Source organism: Taudactylus pleione, unplaced genomic scaffold (assembly GCF_031769625.1).
Source record: "Taudactylus pleione unplaced genomic scaffold, aTauple2 ptg000191l, whole genome shotgun sequence".
NCBI lineage: Eukaryota > Metazoa > Chordata > Amphibia > Anura > Myobatrachidae > Taudactylus > Taudactylus pleione.
The window spans coordinates 2,951,795-2,967,607 of record NW_028284593.1 but is presented as its reverse complement, the minus strand read 5'-3'; the positions used below and the strand labels follow the sequence as shown (position 1 = coordinate 2,967,607).

Genomic DNA, 15,813 nt, shown 5'->3' with positions numbered 1-15,813 from the left:
CAGGCCTTCTAAGTATTTATTGGACATTAGAACTTTAAAGAACACCCATCCCACAGAACTACAAGGTGGATTACACCGGGACCTACTGTATGCAAAACCTCACAATATACCACATAAATGTTCATGTACAGAATATATGACACTGCAAGCATTTTAGACTTTTAGACTATACCTCAAAGCGCTTACACAAATCCTTTTTATTTTGCTGTATGTGTAAGCCCTAATGGCTATGTATCCGATGTGTCCCTGTACTTGAGACTGTGACAAAGTGGTAGGAGAAACGGGTTCCGGACTATAGATAGACAGTAATTAGTTAGACAATGTCTAGATAGACACCAGATGTTAGACAGTTAATGGTTAGACAAGGATAAAAGTTCGACACAGACAAAAGTCAGACCATTTTTGTGTCGACCATTTTCATGTCGAACTTTTGACCATGTCGACCTTTTCTACCTGTCGAACTTTTTACATGTCTAACTCTAGTGTATCTGACTTTTGTCTGTGTTGAACTTTTATCCTTGTCTAACTATTAACTGTCTAACATCTGGTGTCTAACTAGACATTGTCTAACTAATTACTGTCTATCTCTTATACCACACCCTGAGAAATACATGTTAATAGCAGTAGCCACTGTATAAATCTAATATTCAAGAGAATAAGTTAGAGAATCTAGGGACATTATAAAATAGATAGAAATGTAGATCAATAATTACAGTAATAGAGAAGGTAAAGAACAATTGCAGATAGTATGACTTTGTCAACATAGCAATATGGACATATGAATATGATCAGTATCAACATTCATAAATTAATATAACCAGCTATATAAATATGGATGCAGGTATAGAATTGTCACATAATACATATTGAGATATATATAGGGAGCAATCTGTTCATTCTTCAGAGAAACATGGCAGATTCAAAGATAGAAAGATGAAATGAAATTAGGGTCTGAATATATACAAATACAAAATTTAGACTCTGCACATATAAAAATAATACAGCACACCAACTTGATGCAAAAAAAAATCACATTAAGAAAAGTAACCTTTCATGGCTATCTATAAGCATTGAATTAAAACTTTTGCAAATACATACTATATATCTGGATCTGGAATGAAATAATGAAATGCTCACTGAATATGAAGGGAGCCATTAATCAATAAGAGCTGGTAGAATAATTATCTAATAACATAATTCCTAATTAGTGAAGCAGAAAGTTAATTTTCTTTTTATTTCTTGACGTCATGTTCTATATTTTAAATATTTAGCATTTTCTTTTATGGTTTTGGATTAAACAAATAGTTATCAGTTGTATCACACTGAAATATTCGGTCACAAAAAAAAGATGATGAATTAAAATAAAATGTGAGGACTGAATAATAATAATAATAATAATAATAATAATGATATAATCATTTAGAAAAATTCACAAATAGAAAGAGTTATACTGGAATGAAAAAAATACACCTTTATTAAGAAACCCTTGTAATAAAATCTTAAATTGTTACATAAGTTTTGGGGTTTATGCACTGTAGGTTTGGGGACTCATGTATAGTCGGATGCATTTGTACCTTAATTACGTGTGTCGGTATGTAGAGTTGGAGTCATTATGCAATTAAAATAACTCAGTGTATGTATGCCTGACGGAAGCACAGAAAATGCTAGCATTAGACATATGCGTCAGTACTCACTGCAGAAGTGATATATACACACACCTGCACATCTATTGTTTTGTTTGATTCAAGATCAAAAGGGAATCCTCATGTTACTGCAGTTGCTATGTTAATGACCACTATGTAATGTGCATTCACGGTCGGTAATTAACTTACACAGCCGCGATGCTCATGAGTGAAGTATCTGAAGTATCAGACAGGGACGCTGAGAGGGGTGTAGAAAGACAACCATATCCCCACGTTAAGGCTTCCTTTGGATGTGCAGCAACACACAGCTTCTATAGAGGGCACCAGTCTATACAATGGGACAGGGCCATGTCCCAACACTCTTGGCTACACATTTCCTCCACAAGTGACAGAGACAGATTGATCTCTTGGCAGCTCTGTTATCAGATGGAGGACATTTTACAGAGTACCAATCAGAAGTAGCTAAATAGTGATACTGATGGTCATCATAGTGTGTATTTACACACAAGACCTCCAGCACCTGCAAGAGCTATGCCTCCTGATGGGTGTGTCTGCACTTATGGCTAATTGAGTTGCAAGTGCGTGAACACCCTCTTACTGTACTCTACCTTATTTTCCTGTACTGCCTCTCTAGCCATAAGGAGTTGTAAATTGAAGATACAGAAGAAAACATGATACAGACATATGATTATGTTTTAAGTATTTGTCGGAATGCGCAGAAAGTCAGTGCGTATCTTATGCAATGAAAACAGTGTGTCCAGCTCTACATGACCACCTTAGTGGCCGAAGGCTGATAAAGGAGAAAAAAAGGCTAAAGCAAAAATGTACCAGGAAAGGTGCAATAATAAACCACTTCTGCCTATCTGCAAATGACTGATATTTGATGTTATATCAAACCTCTTTTACTAGTATGTTTTAATTTAGCTTTTATATGCCAGACCGGCTTGTAAATTCCCCCAGTTCACTCATACAGTGTGCAGTTCATACATCAGCTATAATCTGTTCTGAATATTGCTCTTTACCTCACAGGCATTTCCATATTGTGGATGCAAATTTCCTTTGAACTGTGACGATGTGAACATACTGCATAATGTTTCTACCTTGTGACTGAGATCACACTGGAAGTGCCTGTGCTAAACATATGCTTGCTCATTTAGCTATGGGTGTTTTGATTTTTAACTTGTGGATAAGTGAAGGACCACTTGGTTGCTTATATGTATGATGAATAAAAAGCAAAAACCAGTTATACTGTGTTAGCCAGTAGACTAGAAGCAAATGTTTGTTTATTAAATGTAAAAAGTTACATGACTATAATTCATATATTGACTAATTTAAATTACAGTGAGCTTCTAGGACACATTGCTGGTGTCTTTTCTGGGCATTCCATTACACAGAATTATATCCTTTACAGTGCTACGAAATTCTATTCATCTCATCACATTTCCTCTGATCTAAAAAATATGAAAAGATTAAAAAGATACTCAAGAAATTGGGTACATGCTTTAGGGGGTAATAGGCTGTTACATGAATTCTGTAAAGACTGTTTTTACATGACATACATTTAGATATATTTGAGTTATTCTAAGCAAATATGGCTACCTGTACAGCCATGGCCAAAAGTTTTGAGAATGACACAAGTATTGGTTTTCGCAAAGTTTGCTGCTTCAGTGTTTTTAGACTTTTTTGTCGGATGTTACTATGGCATACTGAAGTAAAATTACAAGCATTTCATAAGTGTCAAAGGCTTTTATTGACAATTACATTAAGTTTATGCAAAGAGTCAATATTTGCAGTGTTGACCCTTCTTTTTCAAGACCTCTGCAATTCGTTATGGCATGCTGTCAATCAGCTTCTGGGCCACTTACTGACTGATGGCCACCCATTCTTGCCTAATCAATGCCTGGAGTTTGTCAGAATTTGTGGGTTTTTGTTTGTCCAAATGCCTCTTGAGGATTGACCACAACTTCTCAATGGGATTAAGGTCTGGGGAGTTCCCTGGCCATGGTCCCAAAATTTCGATGTTTTGTTCCCCGAGCCACTTAGTTATCACTTTTGCCTTATGGCAAGGTGCTCCATCATGCTGGAAAAGGCATTGTTCATCACCAAACCATTCTTGGATGGTTGGGAGAAGTTGTTCTTGGAGGATGTTTTGGTACCATTCTTTATTCATGGCTGTGTTCTTGGCTGAGAAGCAACCCCACACATGAATGGTCTCAGGATGCTTTACTGTTGGTATGACACAGGGACAAACTGATATTCTGCAAAAGGTACATGGATTGGACTGCTGAGGACTGGGGTAAAGTTATTTTCTGTGATGAATCCCCTTTCAGATTGTTTGGGGCATCTGGAAAAACGCTCGTCCGGAGAAGGAAAGGTGAGCGCTACCAACAATCTGTGTCATGCCAACAGTAAAGCATCCTGAGACCATTCATATGTGGGGTTGCTTCTCAATTTTGCCTAAGAACACAGCCATGAATAAAGAATGGTAAAAAAAAAGAAGGGTCAACACTGCAAATATTGACTCTTTGCATAAACTTAATGTAATTGTCAATAAAAGCCTTTGGGCTCTATTTACTACAATCCGCATTGGGAATGAAGATTGTAGTGTGATATTACCGACTGAATTCGCATTGCGATATTACAGGGATTTACTAAAAATCCCTTGCAGGGACAGAGCTTGCGATAAAGCTCTGTCCCTGCGAATCCCCTCCACACACTAATCACGGTATTTTCGTACAAAATACCATGACAAGTGCCCGCGCATGCGTCGACTGGCCGCCGCTAAGCCCTGCATTCGCGACCCCCCTCCCTTAATTACACTTACTTCCGGTGATCGGGGCTCCAGTGTTGTCCTCCGTGACTCCGGTCAGCTGATCTCCCATCCTGCACTGGGACCCGGTCAGCTGACCGGGTCCCAGTGCAGGATAGGAGACCAGCTGACCAGAGGGAGGACATCACCGGAGCCCCGATCTCCGGTCCATAACTCAGGTAAGTTTTTTTGTTTTTTTTAGCAGTGGTCAGAGGGTCTCATTCAGACCCGTTCGCGAGCGCAGGACGCTCGCAAGCGGGTCGATGTTACCCCAATGCGCATGCGCATGACGGAGGGAGCTCCGTCGTGCGCATGCGTGAGACCCGGACAGCGACAGCCAAGCTGTCGCTCCGGGTCTCGCACCAAAGGGGGCGTGCTGTCGATGGTGACTTACAGCACACCCCCTTTGGTGGGCGATCGGGGGCGTGGCAGCCAGACGGAGGCGTTCCACATTTAAATAGGACGACCCTGATTCAGAGCGAGCGCTCTGGTCAGAGCGTCCAGCTCTGAATCAGGGCCAGAGTGTGGTCTGTTTAGACGACACAGCTGATCACTGGGTCTGGCTCTGGGCTCTGCTCTGCATGTTAGAGCGGAGCAGGAGTCCGGTAACCTTGGGAGACCCTGGATAAAGCCACCTCCAGGTGGCGTTATTATCATAGGGCTTCCCCCGGTATTTTCTTCACAATTTATTTTTAGTAACTACCAGACAGATCGCATTTCCCATTATAATTATGGGAAATGCGATCTGATTACTGTACTAAAAATATGTGATAATTAGGGCTTGGAGTAGAATTTTACGAATTCTACTCCAATTGCCCTGTAGTAACTTTAGGTGATACTAAAATAATGTGAAAAGGGTGTGAAAAAGTGACGTGGGTCACTGCACTAGACAATGGTGAAGCACTGATTGGCTAAGAGTTGGACACTCTCAGTTAATTAGCGGACGGTTTCTACGGTAGCATACGCTGATTGGCTGAGAGTGTCCAATGCTTAGCCAATTGGAGTACAGGTGCCAACGGGCCCATAATGTCCGGGCATGCTGGCACTTGTGGTACCACCACTAGTTCATCCTCGGGAGGGGTGACTCCATTTTAATTGTGGGGTCTTTAGTTTCTGAGGATTTCAACTCCTGGGCTGACCATTTTGAGGCTGGATAATGCTTTTGCAGGAAACCCCACACTGTGTGTCCCCCTACTATGTCATTACCTCCCAGGCTGGTTCAGCCTGTTGCTGGCTAATGGAAAAAAAGGGGAACCCCACGTTTACCCCGATTTTCCATGACCAGAATAGGCTAAAAGGTCCAGGGCTGGTTATGGATTTAAGAAGGGGGAAACCCATGATATATTTTTTTAACTTTATCTGTGAAGTGCTTCTCCCAAACTTGCCTGCCTCAGACAGGTCTATTGTTTGGGCGAATTTGATGACAGTTTTTGGTCGTTTTACAAACTGACCATTAGTAAATCTCTAGTTTTTATAGCCATCTATGTAAAAATATTGATTGTTCGTCTGATGTTCTAGGGCCAGATGTAATAGGGTGCGATTTTTGTGGTAAAATCTCATGGTTTGCACAAGTCTCAAATGTAATAGGGTGCGGGTACCGTCCAAATCGCAAGTTTTCAGCCGCTACTAAAAATCCCAAAGGTAAAATCGCATTCAGATGTTTTCCCATAGAAAGCAATAATGATAACAGAGTGATCGCAGTGAGCCCTTCGCACACATGCATTGCGATGCATGCCAAGAACGCATGTGTATGCTTGCGTATTCGCAGTTGCGAATGGTAAAGAATCAGGCAAATACTGTCCAATCCTGATGTACTCTGCAGTGTCACAAGCAGAAGGCCTGATACCGCAAGGATCGCAGTTGCTAATACGCACGCAATCGGCCGATCGTTTCACACTGCACATGCGTGAACCAGCCGCTGCAATCGGAACTGCGATTGCAGTGGCGACACAGACCCATCGCAGAGTGATTGACAGGAAGTGCCGTTTGTGGGTGGTAATGGGGGGTGGTCGGGCGAACGCAGGCATACCAGTGCGTTTCAACGGCGTTGCATGGACGTACATAAATTAGCCACTGCGATACCATACGCAGCCTGAGGCCTCATAGTGTGCGCAGATGTTAGCAGTTCCTGAGTGAGGTCTGACCTGCCTTAACTGTGCGTATGGGTCCCATGCTACCCGATGTTACTGATTATTTTGCTATGTTGCCAAAGTATATGGATGTGAGTAAGGGGAAGTGGGCGTCCTTATGTTAGGCTGCGACCTCAATGCAAATGCAATTATTTGCAAATCACCGCTAATATTAGCAACTGCGTTGCGTGCATATTAGCAGAATAGCGATCCTTGCTGAATCAGGCCCGGAGTCATACTTGCCAACATTCTGGCAGCCCACTCCGGTCCGTGGGGGCGGCGGCTGGCCAGGAGACTTACCTACTTTTCTGGGGGACCAGAATTGCCACACAATTTTCAGGAAGCTCCCGGCCAAATCTGGAGAGTAGGTAAGTATGCCCAGAGGGCCTGATTCAGAGCCGCACGTAAGGGCCGCTCGTTCGCTCCGAGCGATGTTCGCACATCTGCGCATGCGTATGGGTCATAATGCGCATGCGCCATCCAGTCAGTGCGGTCGGAAATCGAGCGCTCGCAAAATAGCGAGTGCCTGCTAATTTGAGTGACAGGATGAGGCGTTTGTGGGTGGTAACAGGGGAAGGTGCTTAAAAATGGGGAGTGGAGATCCGAACGCAGGCGTGCCAAACGGTCAAAACGGGCGTTTTAAGGTTGTGCATAATTAACAAAGCAGCGTCATCGACCACGTCACTTGGTTGTTTCTTAGTCTGAACTGTTCGCATGATTGCGGTAGGAAAATCCTACCACAAGCACTGCGAGCAGTTCAGACGCCTTTCGATGTACTCGATTAATCAAATAAATAGCGGAGATGACGTAGGATGCGAGCGGCCAGGGGGCGTCTTTACAAAATAGCGAGTGCATGTTTTGTTCGCTCGCTCAGACATAGAGGCGTCAACAGACCGCAAAGAGCGAGCGCTCAATTAAAATAGCCGGCCCCTTTTTCTGAACGAGTGATCGCAAATAGCGTCCGGCTCTGAATCAGGCCCAGAGTACACAGATCAAGCAAATGGATTCTAATAAGCAATGTTGTCCTAGAAACCCTAAGAAATTCAATTTTACCAGAGTAATCTGGCTGTGGCTTTAGCTCCAGGAGAAACTAGTAACAGCAAAATGTCATTGAAAATGAAATTGGATTTTTATTTCTTTTTAGTGGATAATCTAAGTAGGATTATGGACCTCATTCGGAGGCGGTCGTTAGATGCAAGCGGTCGTTCTGAGTGACGACGGCCCCTTGCATCTTGTAGTGCCGCCTCTTGGTCGATCGCTAAGCTGTAGGTTACCACCCACAGCTCTAGCGACCGACCAGGGTGATGGTCGCGAGGGTCAAGACCATCGCGACCATCGGGGCTTGCGACGAGACCCTAAGGTCGAGCAGGAAGTTCCCCACAGACATCATTGCTGATGTCAGTGGGGCCGCCCCCAAACGGCAAGCGCTCCGTCGGGAACACCTCCGTTTGGCCGGCCACACCCCTTGCCGGCCTCCCAAACGGGGCGAGCTGTCACTCACCATCGACAGCTCGTCCCCTTTGGTGCGAGACTCCTCCGGTGCGAGACCGGCTCCGACGTGCGCATGCCCTGTGGGGAAACATCGACCCGGTTGAGAGCACTCAGCGCTTGCGACCGGGTCTGAATGACCCCCTATGTGTGGACTTCAATTTAATGGTCTTTATAACCTATATTTTACCACAGTTATTAGTATATTTACATTTATATGCATCTTCTCTAGTGATATAAAAATGTAAACTCTAGGATGATATTGTACTGTGGGCCTGATTCAGACCCGCTCGCGAGCGCATAGCGCTCGCAAGCTGGTCAATGGTGGCCCAGTGTGCACGCACAGCGTGCGCTCGCCCCGGAGCGAGTGAGACCTTCACTCGCTCTGGAGCTCGCAGCAAAACGTGGCGGCTGTCGATGTTGATCGACAGCTCGCCCCGTTTTGTAGGCGGGTAGGGCAGATTGCAAACATCGGCAGGATAAGTGCAAACGCAGCCTAGCGAACGGGTCTGAATCAGGCACAGAGTGCCTAGTATGTAAGTGTCAAAATAAATAAATAATATGAATACGGGACTCTAATAATACATTGTGAAAGGGAAATCGAATGTTGTTGAATGAGCCCTCATCCCTCCTCCTATATTACTGGAGGCTCCCCCTCTCCACTTTATTTTTTGACGTTATACAGTGCATCCGGAAATCTGGGGAAGGATACAGAAAAATATCTGCTGCTTTGAAGGTCCCAATGAGTACAGTGGCCTCCATCATCTGTAAATGGAACAAGTTCGAAAGCAACAGGACTCTTCCTAGAGTTGGCCGGCCGTCTAAACTGAGCGATCGGGGGAGAAGGGCCCTAGTCAGGGAAGTAACCAAGAACCCGATGGTCACTCTGTCAGAGCTATAGCATTCCTCTGTGGAGAGAGGAGAACCTTCCAGAAGGACAACCATCTCTGCAGCAATCCACCAATCAGGCCTGTATGGTAGAGTGGCCAGACGGAAGCCACTCCTTCATTGTGGTCAGACAGAAGCCACTTGGAGTTTGCCAAAATGCACCTGAATGACTCTGACCATGATGAGACAAATATTGAACTCTATGGCGTGAATGCCAGGCATTATGTTTGGAGGAAACCAGGCACCGCTCATCACCAGGCCAATACCATCCCTACAGTGAAGCATGGTGGTGGCAGCATCATGCTGTGGGGATGTTTTTCAGTGGCAGGAACTGGGAGACTAGTCAGGATAGAGGGAAAGATGAATGCAGCAATGTACAAAGACATCCTGGATGAAAACCTGCTCCAGAGCGCTTTTGACCTCAGACTGGGGAAACGGTTCATCTTTCAGCAGAACAACGACCCTAAGCACACAACCAAGATATCTAAGGAGTGGCTTCAGGACAACTCTGTGAATGTCGTTGAGTGGCCCAGCCAGAGCCCAGACTTGAATACCATTGAACATCATTTGGGGTGTGCCATAAATACGCAGGCGTGCCTGTCTGTTTAAACGCCGCTACATGGGGGTGCATAAATTAGCCACTGTGAGCGCATACGCAGCATGAGAGCCCTCTGTGTGAAAGGAGAGTTCCCGAGTCTGCGGCTGGTCAGACCGGTTGCAAGGGAAAGATGGTCGCCAATATGCGTCGATGGTACCAATATTTACTCAGGTATGCATCATCACACGCAGGTAAGAAGGCAGCAGTGGGCATCTTTATGCTCAGGTGATATTTGCTAACATTAGCATATTTTCGCTGTTACGTTGCATATGAAATCGCAGCAGCGATCTCATTAGCGTCCATCTCTGAATCAGATCCTATCTTCACTAACCTTTGCGTTGTTTGTATAAAACTCAATGTGATTCTTTAATTATGTAGTATTATAATGTTACTGTTATGCTATAATAATATTTAGTCATGAGAGAGCATAGACAAATAATATGCGCTACATTCTGCACTATACTCAGTCACTACTATTTGCTTTAAAATACAGAGAATAGCTGTTAATATAACTCAGTAGTACAACTCCTTTTTATTGTTGCAGTAATACAAATATGGAGCTTGATTTATTAACCTTATTATAAGCAGTCTGTTATATTTAATTGGATTTTATTTTAAATTGTGTGTAGATTTACACCATTAGACATAATTTTCCCAGGGCCCTAAATTTCCCATTCCAACAATGGCACATGCTAGATGACACATGAATGAAATCACTGAGAACATGAAGTTACAGCAACACTGTATATTCTGATATATTGTGAAAGAGTAAACAAACAAAGATGGCACATGGGAACCACACTTAAGGTGCATACACCCGGTCAGATATGTCAGATGAACGATTGAACGATCTGCAAACGATTGAATGATTTCAGCCTGTATTAAAATGAATGGAAATCGTAGAAAACTGACTGCAAACACATCTGATGTCAGATATCGTTATCTGACAAACGGGAACATGCATCGTTCATCGTTCATTATTGCACACGTGTCAAATTTTTCTTTCAGATATGAACAATTGAACGATTTAAAATCGTTATCATTCAGATCTGAAGAAAAATCTGACCGTGTGTATGCTCCATTACATGTGGGTAAGAAAGGCACTATGCTGAGAGAAGCACAGGTGTCCTTTTATTTGACACAACCACACTATGTTACACAATTTAGGCTCATATCACACAATCCCTTGAAGACTGGAGTTTTATCACATGTTTAGTGTGAAGAAAAAATATTGTTGCTTTTTTGGGGGGTACATTAGCGGCAAGCTTATTGCCCTGGCACAAATGCTTTACCAGTCAGATTTATGCAGTGCAAGAGGTTGCATTTCCTCTTACTGCTGTGGTGGCTCTCAGCAAGTCCAGGCATATATATCTGGAAACATGCTCGTGGGCTTCTGATCACTGCCCCACAGGGTCGCTATCAGGGAGAGACAGCCAGGACTGGAGAGACAGTGGGGCATGGGTGGCAGTGGTACAGATTTGCGGCGGGCTGCATCAGTAGGCAACCTGGCAGCCATGGAGAATTAGCCGCGGCTGCAGGAATATCAAATATGGCGCCGGCCGCGAGCCAAAAGGAGCTGGTGGAATGGCAGCCAAACAGGTGAGGCAGCAGTGGCCACTCCTGATCAGCTGCCGGTCCGCAAGCAGGACCGGCGCTATGCTTTGCTGCGCCCAGCGCTGTTCTGTGTTGCCGCCCCTTCCCTCCTCTGCTCCCTCCCCCTGAGCTTACCTATAGCGCCGGGAGGGAGGGTGGGCGTTTCTTGCGCCCGCCGTATACAGTGGCACTCTTGGCGGCGGCCCGGCTTGCCCGAAGCCACTCCTGTCCGTGAGCAACAATTGAAATGTCACTGCTGTGTCTCTCTCCATGCCTTATTAAGTGCAATTGAAAAAAGTGCATTTACATCAGTAACCAGGGCGTAACTAGGAAGATGTGATATGTGCCACAGCACAGGACAGGGGATGCCTAACACTTTTCTGTTTATAATCATTCTCACTTGTAGCTTACTCTTCTTTTATCACAGGCATCTCCTGGCTGCCCCTATCTCCTCCCTGGCTGACTCCCCCTCCATCTGGCCATCCCCCCAAGCATCCTCAGTCACATCCTCCTTTATTTCACACACATTTCATACTGTAATAACGGGGACTCAAACCCATCACCTCTCATGACAGTCAGACACCTTACACATAGAGCTATCTGCTCCTACAAAGGGAGCCTGTAATTGAATGTGTCAATGTGAGAGGTGCTGGGTTCAAGTTCTGGATATGACTGCTAAAAAATGTGTGATTTAAAATAATGGATAATGTAACTGAATGACAAGGAGCTCTCAAGTTAAGGGCATGAATATGGTATAAGAGGGTTGATGTCCAAATTCACTTTCTTCGAGGGTTCCTAAAGTATAGGTGTTCTATAAATGTTACACATACATATGTATGGGATGTAGTTGGAGACAAGGCAGTTAAGATAGGCATCAAAATACTGATGCCTATCATGATCCTGACGCCGGAATTGCATGCCTGAACGAAGGTAAGCCAGGGCGCCCTTAGTGTTAGCCGCAGGGGGTAGGGTTAGGTTTAGGTCAGTTAGCGTGGTTAGCGTTAGGTTTTGGGGGGGAGGTAAGGGTCAGGCATAACTGGGGGGGTAGGTTGAGACACTAAGGGGGGAGGATTAGGGTTAGGCATGCAGGGGGGGGGACTTAGGTTTAGGAACCAACGGGGAGGGTTAGGGGTGGGGAGAGTTAGGGTTAGGCTACAAGAAGGGAGGGTTAGGGGGAGAATGGGAGAGGGGAAGTATACCAACCATCGGGATGCCACTGTCGGTATTGTGACAGGAGGCATCCCGAAAGCCGGCATTACATACCGATTCCATATGTATGTATATACAGTATATATATTACATTCTCTGGGTATCAGGGCTCGTTAGAACTTTGCGTCCAACAGGCTGGGATGGGGAGGATAAGGGGGGCCCTGTCTGTTACATGTGTACTGGGCCCCACAATTTATGATGGCAGCCCTGCTGCCCCATGATTGAGAAGTAAATTGGAAGCCAGTGTCTCTACCCACACACATGGATAACATTAGTAACCCACTGTAGATTTAATTATGCAATTCTCTGCTTTGTATTCCACAATAAAATGCCTCCTCAATGTTAAAAAACAATTATATGAATAGTATATTTATTTTAACTCATCTTTCTAATTCTCCCACAGTCAGCCTCTTCCTGTGGCTGTAGCCTCCCGCTGCCTGATATCACAAGCAGCACATGATGATACATTTCCTGTCACCACTGCAGCTATCGGTAAGTGCAAGGGCAAACGCTTTCAGACACCAGATTCCTGGTCTACAGGTCATTGCCCCACAACCAGCCATTGGTCACCACAGATGGTATAAACTTAGTAAAGCCTATCCGTATTTACCTCTGTGTCCAAAGACCTGTACAATCTATTACAATCCTCTTGCTTCCTTAGCATGGATATTAGCATTCTTTCTAGCATAGTGCAAGGTAGACGACGAGCGTTTGTATCTACATTGAGACTGGTTACTGCTGTGTGCCTCTGAATCCCATGCTGTTTTGGCTCAGATTCTGAATGCAGAAGCCATTAAATGTGTTGGGAACTGAATGCATGATACTTGGCATAGAACTGATGCTATGTAAAATGGTCCCTAATGAAATAAATAAAATAAAAGATTGTGCTTGGGTAATATCCTGCAACAAAAGTCTTCTTTTTGCAAGTCAATTAAAGCAAAATAATGACACAAGTTATTTAGTATTCAGGGTTTGCCTACTACAAAGCAGTCCCCAGAGTATGATACATTCCACAGGTTCACAGAGATCCCAGCTAAATCATAATTGTTTGAATAAGATCTTATTTGATGCTTAGTTTTCTAAGTCCTCTGCCACATTGTCAGGTTGATGATGCACCATAGCATGGTAAATGTCACGGGCTGTAGTAGTTCTATATTTTATGATTGACTAACATTTTTACTTTGTATGTTGACTATGGACTTGTTCTCAAAGAGAATACAGATGTGTCCACATGCATCTGTCCTCCGTGCGCTACAAGTTGCAACGCGTGAGCTCCGTATGACACTGTAATACCGAGCGTCTTTTTGTGCAAATTTTTGCCTCCAGATACGTCTTATTCGCACATCGATGCAATTAAGACGCAGAAGCAGCTTCTGCTGATTAAAATGATATGCGGCATACCTATGTTCTATGTGCTGCTGCGGGTGTATCTGCATGCAAAATGCTACGTTACAGTGTCAGCAGCTATGACACTGTAACGTAGCATTTCACATGCAGATACAGCGCAATCGCACACAGAATATAGGCATGCCATATATTTTAATCAGCAGAAGCTGCTTGTACGTCCTATTCATATCACTTTGCGAAAAAGTTGCATAAGAAGACGCTTGGCACTACCAAGTCACGCCACGGCATAGCACGACTATAAGGGCTGTTTAATGCGCAAGGAGGTTAGATGTATGTATCTGTATGTTGGGTAAGCATGATCTTCAGCAATACCTACTCGATCCTGGTTGCCTTATACTGAGTTAGCCGTAGAGTTGGTCTCCATAACACTGTTACAGAATGTCTGATAGTAGATACAGATGTCAGTGAAACCTGCATGGTTAATGACTGTTAGTCTTTCAGTGTGTTGACCTTCCTCGTGGCTTGAATACAATAAAGCGAAACCCAAATTTCTGTACAATGATGACAGTTAGATTTTATTTTATTTTATCATTTTTCCTGTAATTTTCTCCTGTTAATATCCAGTGCCAATAATATATCATATATTAATATATATTGCATAACTCATCATATATAACAAACTTTGAACTTTTTGCTAACTAAAGTCTGTGTTGATTTTGCATCTCGGCTGTCACAGAATATTATGTTTTTCTGCAATATTGTAATTTTTTTGCAGGAAGGGGCAAATAGGGTTTTTTGTGCCTACTGGAATGAAAATATTTTAATTAATTTATATAGGGGCATATTTATTAGTTATCAGGTGTCAGGGAGGGTTTCCCAGTATTTTTAGTGAAATGTAGCTCATAGGCTACAGCGACTAACGCTACATTCATGTGTGGTATTACCATTTGTGTATCTCTTTTTCCTAATATGAGGCATCCTTGGCGTTTGGTAAAACAAAAAACAGACGATGCGGACCCACCTGACACAGTAATGTGTCTAAGAACTGTACTTCCCAAATGCTGCTCCAGCCGCTGCATTTCCCATAGGAGTCTCCCATAGGAATGCAGTGGCTGAATGCTCTATGGCTGAGAGATGCGACCCTCCGCCTCTCAGCCAATGAACGGTTCCCCCTTTGTCTTCAATGGTGGGAATGAACTTTAATAACCCAGCGGTTCTCACCATTGAAGTCAATGGGGAACCACTCATGAGAGCTCTCTGCTTGTCAGGAGAGCTGCAGTGTTTGCGGCTGGTCAGACTTGATTTACATGCTGCATGGCTGCCCGATATACACAGGTTGTTGGACGGATATGAGAAGGCAGCAGTGGGCGTCCCTGTGCTCGGCTGTGCTTTGGAAGGCATTAGCATATTTTAGCAAATGTAATCCGTGAGAGAATGAAGTTGCGAAAACAATAGTGTACATCTCTGAATCAAGCCCTGAGTTTGTTTATGAGTGTTGTCTTCTAAAATCCAGTTCTGTAGGTTTTTTGATGCATGTACAGTCAGTATCTTACACATACCTGCCGGGATGTAGTCAGGAAACCGACGGTCTAAATGCCGACCGCCGGCTTCCCGACTCTCTAATCCCTGGGTGGTACTAATGACAGGCGTCGAAATCCCAACGCCTGTCATTATGCATACGCCGGAAGACCGATGCCCGGCATACCGAACGAAGGTAAGCCGGGCGAGGACACCCGGGGGGGGGGGTAGGTTTTAGGGCTCCCGGGGACTTAGGGTTAGGCACCCCCCAGGTGGGCAGGTTTAGGCTTGGGGAAGGGGGGGTTAGGGCTAGGCACACCCCCCGGGAGGGTTAGGTTTAGGCTGTGGGGAAGGGGGGGTTAGGTTTAGGCTGCGGGGAAGGGGGGGTTAGGTTTAGGCACTTAGGTGGGAGGGGTTAGGGTTAGGCACTTGAGGGGGGGTTAGGGTTAGGCACCCCTAAGGGAGGGTTAGGGGGTACAATTAGGTTAGCGATACTTACCTTTTGACGATCAGGATTTTCACCCTTGCCGGGCTGCAGCTGTCGGGATTTGAACCGCCGGCCTACTACACCCTGCCTGCCTACTCTCCCAG

At 44.4% G+C, this 15,813-nt stretch overlaps 1 protein-coding gene across 4 annotated transcripts in view; it reads left to right on the top strand.

Moving 5' to 3' along the window:
* The window catches only part of ARVCF (ARVCF delta catenin family member), a 974,893-nt gene that overhangs the window by 388,300 nt on the left and 570,780 nt on the right, over window positions 1-15,813 (top strand). For 3 of the 4 annotated variants that reach the window (XM_088476674.1, XM_088476675.1, XM_088476673.1), the window contains exon 4: window positions 12,761-12,849. The exons of the other annotated variant lie outside the window; for it this stretch is intronic. The gene's annotated coding sequence lies outside the window, so the exon portion shown is untranslated. The remainder of the gene's footprint in view (window positions 1-12,760; window positions 12,850-15,813) is intronic. 4 annotated transcript variants of the gene reach the window in all.